Source organism: Lygodium microphyllum, chromosome 18 (assembly GCF_053477565.2).
Source record: "Lygodium microphyllum isolate KBCC chromosome 18, Lygodium_microphyllum_v1.1.10, whole genome shotgun sequence".
NCBI lineage: Eukaryota > Viridiplantae > Streptophyta > Polypodiopsida > Schizaeales > Lygodiaceae > Lygodium > Lygodium microphyllum.
Window position 1 is genome coordinate 131516114 of NC_141152.1, and position 12430 is coordinate 131528543.

Here is a 12430-nt window from a genome sequence, read left to right on the forward strand (position 1 = left end):
ACCAGGAACTAATCTATTAGGTTTGTCTGGTAGCCCTAGACGATCTCCTAACCCAGTGATCATTGTTTATTGGCTGTTGAGCTTGCAAATTTCCATTTTCAGCTTGCTGTCCTGGCATTGTAGCCTGCAAATCAACATTAACAGCTTGTTGTCCTGGCTGTTCCTGCACATCCAGTGGCTCATCATCATGGGCAATGACTGGCTGATCATTTCCAGCATTATTTTCTACATCTGTAGGTTCATTTACAGCATGTATTTGCTGCTATACAACGGGCACATTTTGCTGTCCAAAAGGTATTTCTTCTTGGAATACAACCCTACGAACTTCTTCTGTTCTTTCGGGTTGTTTGTGCATGCGATCTTCCCGGAAGATAACATCATTGCTGCGTACTACTTTTCTTTTCTCAGGATCTCATAATCTATATTCCATTTCACCTTCATCACCATATCCTAGGAAAATACATTTATAGGACTTTGGCTCAAGTTTGCTATATTCTTCCTCACGTATGTGCACAAATGCTTTGTAGCCAAACACTTTCAAGTGTGCATATGAAGGTGGCTTGCCTGACACGCTTCTTGGGAAACTCCCTCCCCCCCCAAATACCTGTTTGGTGACTGATTAATCAAGTGTATGGCTGTCATAACAGCCTCTGCCCAAAAACCATGGGGTAATGCAGCATGAGACAATATTGTACGGACCTTATCTTGTATTTTGGGGTGCATTATGAGGGGCAGTGAGCTCCCTCTTTAACCCTTTCCTATCACAAAATACCTGAAAGGCCTTGGATACATATTCCCCACCATTGTCAGAGCGAAGACACTTAATTGTCTTATCAGTCTAATTCTCAACCAATGCCAAGAAATTTTTAAACTTATTAAGTACTTCATCCTTGCTACGAATAGGGTAAACCCATACCTTCCGTGTAGCATCATCGACAAAGGTGATAAAATATTTCTTTTCCCCTAAAGATAACCCTGGCATCTAACATATATCGGAATGTACTAACTATAGAGAAGAAGATTTCAGCGAAAGAGACATCTTATGAGACGTCTATGCATGCTTACCATAAACACAATGATCACAATGCTTAAAATCAGCATAACGAAGACAAGGCAAGTAACCCAAACGAGAAACCACTTTCATTCGAGTTTGACTCATGTGTCCCAACTGGCTATGCCATAAAGAAACATTTGGCTGCTCGGTTACGGCAACAACATGGTCACACACTCTAGATACATGGAGAGGATACAAGGTATCACTTTTACAACCTCTGGCAATCACTCTAGACCCCTTACACATTTTCCATTTCCCATCACCAAAGGGGTGACATGAAAGGAAGCCCCTGAATCTAGAATCCAAGTATGCATGTCATCATCCGTATCTGCAAGTAAAGCATGTGTACTAAAGTGTGAAGAATCAAAGAGTACGTCATTCCCACTGTCACTGTCATGAGTGACTACATTCACTTCTTCAATTTTAACGCTTCTCTTCTTAGGCTGACTCTCTTTATTATCTTCCTTGGTATCATCTGTCTTCTTGCCCTTTCCTTTCTCTTTCTTCCATTTGTAGCAGTCACGTTTAAAGTGACCCTTCTCGCCACACAATGATGGCATTCAACATCCTTACTACGTGATTTACTGCGTCCCTTGCTATTAGATTTGCCTTTCTGCTGTAATCTGCCCGTAGTATGCAAAGCATTGGAAGACTTACTGGATGCATTGTTCTGCCAATTCATTTTTTTCCATGAGTAGAGCACTCTCTACATCAACATACAGAAGGATCACATTAGAGTTGCTCATAGCAGTCCTGAATGTTATCCAACTCTCTGGCAGAGTGCAAAGCAAGAACGCAGCCTTAGATTCTTCATCAATCATGAACTTCAAGGCAACCTGCTGGCTGAAAATGAAGTTAAACTCACTCAAGTGAGTAGACATTGTTGTACCCTCTTTCATACACAAATCCATAAGCTTTTTCAGCCAATAAAATTTGCTTGCAACACTCTTCTGGGCATACAGCTCTTCCAGTTAAGTCCAAATAGCATAGGCAGAATCCAAACCTTCAATGTTAAATAGCAAGGTATCAGAAATCCATAGCTCGATGGTTAAGCGTGCAAGCTCATTTAACTCATCCCAGTCTTCCTGTTCCATATCTGTGGGCTTTGCCCCTTTGCTCTTAATCGGCCTTGCCTACTTCTTCTCCAACACGATATTATAGCACTGTTTTTGCCAGACTGCAAAGTTATATGCTCCTTCAAGCTTCTTAATGTGCATGAGATGACTACTGTCACCGCTGCTAGCCATGATTTTTAGCCCAAATGTGACCAAAAAATTCAGCAAATGCAGGCCGAAATTGTCACACAAGTGACTAAGGTACAAACAAGTACCAACCAGCAATAAATAGCCACGTAAAAGTAGAAAGTTCAGATCTGCAAATAAATTTTCAAAAGCACTAAACCTTGTGCTACAACACTCCAACTGATTACAGCTCTTTCAAGGACAAATACATCACATCACATGAGAAGTCCCAAATTTTAGCTGCAATTTTTGTTGTACATGCGTCCACGGACACAAAATTTGACACGCACAATCAAAAGTCCCAAAATTTTTGTGCTTAAAGCATCAACCATACATCTCCACTATCTCTGACATGCATAGAATAGACCAATTTTGCCAAAAATAGAGCAATTTCAGCAAAACCCCCAAATTTTTCCAAGTGCTAGATGTCCAAAGTGTATGGAATTAAACCCGCATGTACATAAAATGACCATATGGCGCACAAATTTTGCCCAAACAGCAAAAGCCCCAAATTGCACGGGGTCCAATGTGCATCAATGTCCAGAAATTGGGTAAATTTCAGCCCAATTCTTGCATGTACATGAAAAGCCCCAAATGTCGGAGACAAAATGTCACAAATTCCTGCAATTTCTGAGACAAATATCACTGCTGTGTCTTGCTCGCATCAAATCTGGACAAATCCCTAAATTTCTTGGATCCGGTGTGCACAAATTCGAGTGTGAAAAAACCCTAAAATTCCCGAGCAAGTGTGCACCGATTTTGCAATTTCTGAGCCAGATTGTCCAGTTGTGTATTAAAGTCCCCAAATCTGGGAAAAGCCCCAAACTTTTAGGAGCAAATGTGCATTTGTATTCTATGCTTATACACGCGAAGGTCCGGTAGGGAAAGGGAAGGAAACCTCTCTTTTTTTCTTTTAGACACAATCGGCCTGGTCACGCCCTCACGTGTGACCTGTTGAACAAGTCACTGCCTTCTCATCGGAGCGCCCGTTGAAGCCCATCCTATCCTGTCGCGCGCCGTGGCTTGCAGTCCGTTTCACCAACCATGCTCTGTTTTGCCTACGCCGTCTCATGTCGCCTGTGCCCGTCGCCTCGCCTATAGCTTGGTGCCTGCGACTGTTTCTTGCAGCCCACGACTTGCCTACTGGCCTACGACTCTTTCTTGTAGCGTGTGGCCTGAGCCTACTGGTCACCTCAAACACGTCTCCTGCAGCCTGCGACCTGTTTGGCTATCTATTATCTCAAGGTTGTCACCTTACGCCATTTACCTCACGCCCGTTACCCGGTCTAATACCAGTTTGACGGAGCTGAGAGTGAATGCGACGGATAACACACACAGAGAATAGAGAGTAGTAGAAAGGAGAGTGGGCACGACACAATGGATATTCGGTACAATGACTGGTGTACCTCTTTAGGTTTTAGATAGATAGATATATGAAAGTACAAATGTGCTAAGGACATGTTCACACCCATGCACATATAAAAGGCACGATGGCCCTTTATTCCCAACAGCCTTACTATGGGTCCCTGAGGTTCTTGGTAGACCATGTCATGACCATTCTCATGTTCCATCTCTCCCATTTATCTATCTTCTTTTCGAGAATCATTGTATAGGATTAGACACTACCTCTCTGAGGTAAGACCTTTCCTCTTCCTCTTTCATATATTCGTGTCACAAGTTCAATCATCCATGGCCCGAAGGGGATTTTGTTAGCTTTATTTATCCTTGTGTGTGAACACACATTATTGTGTATAAAAGTGTATATTTAGGTATGGACACATTTTACACCACTTATCATTAAATAAGGGTCAAAGGTGAAGGTGGATACTGTAGCCTATATATTTAGCCCCTATAACTTGTACTTTCATTCCACATATCTCACCAACATTATCAATATTTTTTTCAGTTTGTGTATACTTGCAAGAGTTGTGTGTGTGTGGAGTTCCATCCACTATAGCCTACTAGTCACACACAAGCACCATACCCAACACTCCTCCCATTGGCACAAACAAGGAATCTCAAATGAGTTCTTATATGACTTTTGGAGGCACCTCCAAGAGAACTTTACACCTAGGTAGATGTTGAGATACCAAAGTCATGAAATTGTTGTAGTATATTAATTCATATTTCACTTTCCATTTACAACCCCAAAAAGGTTTTATTTGTATCATTAATTTCTGTTTGGATGCCACCCAAGAGAGCTAGGGCATTCATCCATTTACTCCTCACTCTCTTACTCTTTAGTCAAGCTCCTTCTTCGATGACTGTCAATCACCTTCACCTCTCCAACACTTGTTGGATGCTTCCTGCATGAATGGCTTCCTACAAAAGGTTACACTCTCCTTACCAGCCCCAAATCCAATACCTGCATTTTTGTGTTTTCTTCACACTTGAAAGGCTGCCAAGAACTCACCTACTGCAGCCACTTACAGGGACTTCTTGTGTTTTCTTCTCCGACATTCTTGTGTTTTCTTCTCTAGTTGCCTGCCCAGAAATCGTTTTGAAAGCAGCCATGATCCCAATGAGACTTCACCATATCCTTAATCTTCACAGCTCATGATGACTCCCTTTTTCTTCCTGTACTGCTGTCCTTCATCTTTCAACTCTAGTCCAACATTCCACTGCTTGGAGGACTGCATTTCTTTCCCTCCATAGAGCAACTCTTTTCCGATTGCATGATTCATGCAGACTGCAAGTTCTTATATGACTTTTCCGATACAATAGATCTTTTGGAGGCACCTCCAAGAGATCCAACCGATGCAGACTGCACGCAATTTTTTAAATTTCTGCCCGTTTTCCTAGCTATTACACACATGAGTGTTGGCCCTTGGCTGAAGGGCATTTCGTAATTTTCGAAAGTTGTTCTCCTCTTTCTAACTTCTCCTCTCATCTCCCTCACCTCAGCCCACTATACAAGGCAGCCCCCCCTTCTTACGTCTTCATCCAAAAATCAACTTACTTGTGTCTTCCCGTCTTGGGCTCAAGCTTGAAGCACCTCCAATACCATCTCTTTCTCTTGAGTCTTCTCCCCTCTCCTATCCCTATCTCTCTACCTCTTGCTCTCCCTTTCCCTATCCCTTTCCCTCAGCTTCTCACTTAATGGAGAAAAGATGGAAGTGGATGAGAAGACCCATCCTTGGCTCTTACATCCTGCTTATAAAGCTCCAGCCCTTTTCATAGATCAAGAGTTGGCAACCAATAGAAATGCCTATCTCCAATAGGCATTAAGACCAGCACGCATCATTCTTACAATAAATCATCCGTTATAGTGACCAAAGAGGAACCGCTTTTCCTAGCACTCTATGTTGGAAGAGGGCCTCTTTGGTCAAGGCACTTTTTTTGTGGGAATCTTTTGGATACCACATACCCATTGTCCAAAAGATTGCCCTTAGAGTGCTTGCATAGGTAAGTTGTAAGTACCCACTTGTAAGTTGTCGCCTAAAGCTACATTGTTGTGTGATTATTGAATTTGAATTTTGAAACAATTTGAAATTTCTATCTAGTGTAGGATTGTTTGACTGGTGCATGTGAGAGAAACTGATCAGCCTATTTTCTCATTCACACCAACATCCAAAAAAAATTGAGCATATGAAAGTTAGGGAGACTAACTTAATATCGCTCTAACTTGCATATGCTTCAAACTATGCATGAGATGCCCATAGCAAGACAGGTAAGTTAGAACTTAGAAGCAACAAGTTGTATTCCACTTATTACGTATTCTAATTTCTAAATAATGAATTAGATTCTACATGTGCAAATAATCATTTTATTTCAATTAGATGAATGTTGATGAGATCAAGTTAAGTGGGGCTACCTTGAAGAGTGCTAGCAAGGAGCGAAAAGGAGTAGGAGGCCATCTTCATGGACCTCTACATGGAGCTAGAGGAGATCGTCCGTGGAGTCTCACGCCCGCATAGGAGCCGTCAAGTTGTCACAAGTACTAGGATTGGCTCTATACCAACCATCAAGACCTATGTGAGGCAAGGCTTAGGGAGTTTCTCTATTACACGTGCAGTTGTTATAGATACTCCAATTAGGGAGCCTGAGAATGATAATGATGGGAATATTGTAAGTGATGGCACTTTGGTGGGTCATTTAAGGCCTCTTCTAGTGAGGGTCACTCTCCACCTTTCAATGTGTTTGAGCCTAATGATGAGGAGTCCTTATGAGTCTAGACATTTTGTACTTAGTCCATTTTTCATTACACGTTTTGATTCTTTTCATGAGCATTTGCGATCAATGTGTCTCTTTGGAGCACTCAATACATGACTCTAGTTTCCACTCTTTAGATCTATATGGCATTGCAATTCTTTTCTAAACTTTAGCCTCTAATTCATGAAACGTTGTGATGATTCATCCAGATATCTTTAAGTTGCACATTTCATATGTATTTTTATATAAACATTTATATAGTTTTACATGTATTTCTTAATGAACATATCAAACAATGTATTTTATTTTTGAAGTTTTTGTATACGCTCTATATACCGCACTAGTTCATGTATGAATCATACCACACTAAATGTACGAAACCACCTTGATGCAGTCATGTTATTAACCTTCAAGATGTATCCATAGTAGCGACTCTTATTAAGGATTTAGATAGAGGTAATTCACACTCTTCCTCGGAGATGGAACAGGATGCAAGGCCGCTCTAAGAGGATGAGAAAGAGAACATAGGCTTTCTTATATGCATTGGCTCAGGCACTTGCTTCCATAATGCCCCTCAAATGGTTTGCCATTATTGTCCACCGGATTGATTGTTCACACAACCATTGTATTTGTAATGTACTTAGTTACACTTTACAAAGTTCCTTGTACTTTGTATTTACCTCAGGTTTCCTTCGCCAAGTGTTACTAATGGAATTTCCTTTTCTAGAGAAAAAAAAAACAAGGTATTATTGGCAATCATGTGGTGCATTCCCACTTGTTAGCCCCAAATCATGCATTCGCAGGTGAAGCATTGTATCCAAAACTTCATTTGGTCAAGTAGAATGAAGGTAGAGAAAAGATCTATAAAAACTTCATGTGGTACAAAGCAGCCTTGTAAGACACTTCCATTAAAATTATATATATAACAAAGGGGAAGTCTATTACAAAGCTTGAATGAATAGCCAATTCAAAGGGCTATAATACAGACCGTGTGTGTCTAGAAAAGAAAGACAATGCTTCTCTCCCTTCTCCTAAGAAAAGCATCTCTCCTTCTCCACAATCTCTCAATTGTTACACCTAATCCTAATGTCACCACTGACACTACTAGCCAACAAGTTGTTCTAGGCCCAAATCTAACACTAGGTACCACCTAGTATCTGTCAAGAATAACTTATTACAACTTTTGTCTTCCGCACAAACTAATATCTCGAGGTCTTGGATCTCACACTATAAAATAAGTAACTTATAGCTCACATATGCAAGTCACATTAGCACGTTTGATTAGCTTTTAATCAAATCCTAAGCAAAGTAATAAAATTTCATGTCCTTATGACAACCTTCTTGAAATCCTTCCAATCGTCCTCAATTGCAGTGCAATGTGTCAAATCATTCCTTGCCACTACTAGAAATGCATGCTCGCATCATAGTCAAACAACATGTGCACCTATTGCACAACCACGCTCCTGCCCTCTATAAATCTAAAACTCCAATCACACACATGAATCATAACCACTATCAAAACCATAAGAGATGCATCCACATGCCAAAACCCAACGTTGTTCTAACGACCAAGGCATTGTACTGCATAAACTAAGCATAACCAGTGCCTCTTCGCAATGATGTACTACATGATACTCATGTAAATCATATATCAAATGCAAACCACATGTAACTTATGCAATTATACTTCTCTTGCATCACTTGCAAATGTATATTGCATGCCATCCATGTATGCCATACATACCTTATAGATGCATATCACATCCAAATATACATTCCATGTATTTCATACATACTAATAACCTTGCAAAGATATACTTTCAAAGCCTAGGTGCAAACCATACACATCTACATACAACCTCATAGTGACTAGCATACTAAACCAAGAAGCACATGGAAACTTTACTTTCCTCAAAAGCTCCATCAGATTCTAGGCCTTTTTCCCTCTTGTCATAAGGACATGTATTTTTGAAAGCTCACCTAACATGTGAAGTAATTTTTTACCACATGGTTAAGTAAAAGTTACACACGTGAGGTGTAACTGGGATTAGAGTAAATTTACGAGCCTGAGACCGAAGAAAATCACGGGATATCAAAAGCAAAAGTTGTAAGTTATGCCGCACACATACTTGGTGGTATTTGGTACTAGTTGTTGGCCTAGGTTACTCATTTGGCCATAAGTGTCAGCTGTTGGTGACGCTAGAGAAGTGGCGTTTAATGGTATCTAATGCCAATCTGATAGTCAAAGATGGCACAGAGACATTCGGGAATGGAAGTTGCCTAGTCAGTTTAATTATTGGTCTGTCCTATTTTTGTGTGTACCTAGCATGCTAGGAGCACTAGATGCATTAGAAAACATTCTTGTTCGCATGCTTTGGACCATTGCAATGTGACTATGCATTGGAATTTGCATACTACCAACCATACCAAGATACAAATTCCCATACATAGCATGCAATAATGGCTACATTTCCCTCATGCATGCATTACTAGCTACATTTTTTCTCATGACCAACATTATATGGAGCATTTGCATGATAAACATTAATACCATTAGTCCCAAACACAGTGGGCTGAATATATGCATTGCCAAACTTGCCACTTTGTGCCCGAGCATCATGCCAATGTTGCTATACATGAGGTTATGCATATTACCAACTAGACCCGGATACATTGGGCCTTGCACACTAGGCATTGGTTGCTACATGCTATAAGGAGTTGTGCCATACATCTTCTCATGCGATTCCTGACCCACCATAGCATGGAAACTAGTACCACCACCAAAGTACCATGCATGCCCTACTATCCAAAAAGCATTGGATTGGCACTTCCAAGTTGGCCTTGCATATGCATCAATTGCCCCACGGCATCATTTGCTTATGCTCACTATCTATATTTGAAACACCATGCTATTCTATTGGCTCTTCAACGCATCCTATTGTCTTGAAGCTCTTGAAGACAAATTTCTCTTCTTGCCTTTATTGCCCTCCCCTTTAAGGAGTTCAAAAAGTGCATGAATTGAGAATCATTTGCCAATTGCACAAACATCTTAGTTGCTATCCTCAACTAATCTTTAAACTAGTCATGGTTGGGGGATGAGCCCAATCCATGTTAATGAGTCTCCGTGTCAATCCTCCATTATAAGGGTACCACCTCCTTGATGCTCTCCTACATCACTCTAGCCTCCTTGATATCTCGAATTCTTTGTCTTTGTATATAAGCCAGCAGCTCTAGAAACACAAACCACTCTCCCACTATAGAAGAGCTACCTGTCAAGAAAACCACCCCAAGATAGTCTCACTCTACTCCAATATAATAGCTAGGATCAGTTCTTGAACATTTGTATTATAATAAGGATTTAAGGGAGGATATTATTAGGATTTGGAAGGCCAAGTCCTTTTAAGGTACCAAGGGACCTAGACATCTAGATGAGAGTCAATAGGAGGTGAGCACCTTTCTCAAGGAGAAGGCTAGTAGGAGGAGGAAACCACTCTTAGAGAAAGAGAGGGGTGCGATGGCCATATTGATAGTACTTCAGAGGAGAAAAGCTAACTAATACGCAGGTGGGTGACTAAGCAGATGCATGCAACCAAAGCAAAATTAAATGCTATAAAGGAGGTTAGGTCAAAGTATAGTACCATGAAAGGGTCTCTTTCTGGGCACAAGTAGGGGATAGTGTGGACAAAGAATTCTTTTGCATCACACATCCCAAACATTCTAGACAAGGTATTGAGAGGCTTAAGAGAGCAAATGGATCCCTTGCCCAAGGGCTAGAGGAGGTTGTCCAAGTGGCCATGGATTACTACACTACTTTGTTGGGCTCAACAACGAGGCCTCCAGGATTGGAGAGGGATAGAAAGATGTGTGGCAGCATACCAAGAGAATGGTTACAGAGAGGGCCCCATTCTTAGAGGAGAACATTGCTGAGGCCTTGCTAGTAGTACCATCAACAAAATGCCTAGGAGATGATAGATTGGACAGGGCTTTCTTCAGCCACTAAGATGTGATCGGCACAAGACTTATAGCAGCATTTCAAGATATCACAGATTTGGATATATGTGAGAGAGGCTGTCTAAGGGATTGATTCACCTCCCAAAGGGCAATGGAGACAAATGAGAGATCACACAGTGGAGACCGATCACTTTGCTTGGAACTACTCATAAAGTCCTAGCCAAAGTGATCAGTCTCAGACTCTCTCTCTTGACACCAGACCTCATTCATGCTGCCCAGACTGGTTTTGTTTGGGAATGCAGCATCCTAGACAATCATCACCCTCAGGGGTCAAAAGCTCTTCCACGATCCAAGGGACAGAACCTCATTGCTCTGATTGTCAATTTTGAGAAGAACTATGAAGAGTTGATTGAAAGTCTGTAGAGGGTACCAAGCTGAGGATGGTGGGTCTCCCAGAGCAATGGATCAGAGGTGTGTCGGCTCTCTACTCATCAGAGGTGTGTTGGCTCTCTACTCACAGCCGGGTCCTCATTGGTAGGGCAAGAGGTACCAGGTTCAATATTCAGCAGTCAGTAAGCGAGGGGTAACCTCTTGCACCTCTTCTTTTTTATGTTGTGGCACAGGCCGTGAGCTCCTTCCTAAGGGATAGAGCCACGAGTATTCGAGCCATTGGACTCCCCATGGCGATGAGGAGAATTTTAGGTCATTTGTAGTAGCAATGGAGATCTTTTGTAGAGCTTCAAATGCTCTTATTAATTGGCACAAATGCTCTGGATTCTGGATTTGTGATGCTGAACAGCTAGATTGGAAGCCACATAACGATTCCAGAGGCATTCTTCTAGGTGAGGAGCCTTTGGAAGAAGCTGTTGCTTTGAAGATTGGAAAAGATTAGACCAGCATACAGTGGATCTTGATAGCGAGCATGTGCAAACAAGTTTTGGTATTAGATTTGTAATCACCAGCATGTGGTGGATCTTGACAGCGAGCATGCGCAAACAAGTTTTGGTATTAGATTTGTAATCACCATCATTAGGGCCTAGAGTCTATTTCCACTCGTCAATTTGAGCAAGCCCCAATATCTTTAAGAGAGATGGCCAATACTGATTGAGGCATGGTTCTCCCTCGTAAATTTGCCAATGGACCCATGGAAACAAAGGCTACAAGTGGGTGGGTGGTTTTTTTGGTTGTGGATGGGGGGCATGTGCATGTATTTGTTTTGCATATGTTCAAATCTCTAATCAAGACACATCATTGGAGCAGCAAGTATCTGAGAACCATTGTAAAATGTTAAGAGACTTGCCCCAGACTTACACTACATCACTTGTGAATCTTTTTGTTGGCTCTTCCAAGCCTACACCCTCGCAAGTAGTATGATATTTAAGCAGAGGCCATGTAGCAGAGAGTCAAGGACAGGCATCAGTCTCATCCTGGCAGTGGAGGCGAAGAGCATGCTGGCCCTCAGCTTATTCATTTTTGGTTCCCTGTTAATCCAAATCATTCGTACTCTCAAAGGGAAGACGAAGAGCATGCTGGCATGCCTTCCGAAATCAGCACTGGCCAACAGGCCCCTGCTCTCTGCAGCCACCAAGTATTCTTCCAGCTTAGAAAGGGAATCCCTACAATCTGCCCCCAGTAGCTGTTTGCCTTCATTTCCCTAAGATAGGCTAGTAAAAATCAGACATATCAGTTGCTTTTATACTTTACTGGAATAATACAAATAGAGTCTTGCTCAAGAAGGGAAAAACAAGATAGAAATCTATACAGTCATTTGGTGGACATTTGTGTGCAAATCATGGACTTTCTACACAAACATAGTTCTTGACCACACTCAAATTCAAAAACAAAGGGAATATTCTATGGTAGCACACATATTCAAATGTAAGAGCCTTATGCATAATGTTGTATAAATTTGAAGGTACCCTTTACAGCATTAATCAGGTCAAACCCTTTTTTGCAATAAGATGAAAACTCTAAGCATGCAATCACAACAGCTTGGGACCTTTCCTTCGAGATAAATAGTGTTTTCTTGATA

General features: G+C 41.3%; 1 protein-coding gene across 4 annotated transcripts in view; it reads right to left on the bottom strand.

Moving 5' to 3' along the window:
• The window catches only part of LOC148021388 (Trimeric LpxA-like enzyme), a 148676-nt gene that overhangs the window by 32160 nt on the left and 104086 nt on the right, over positions 1-12430 (bottom strand). The gene's annotated exons all lie outside the window — the stretch shown is intronic.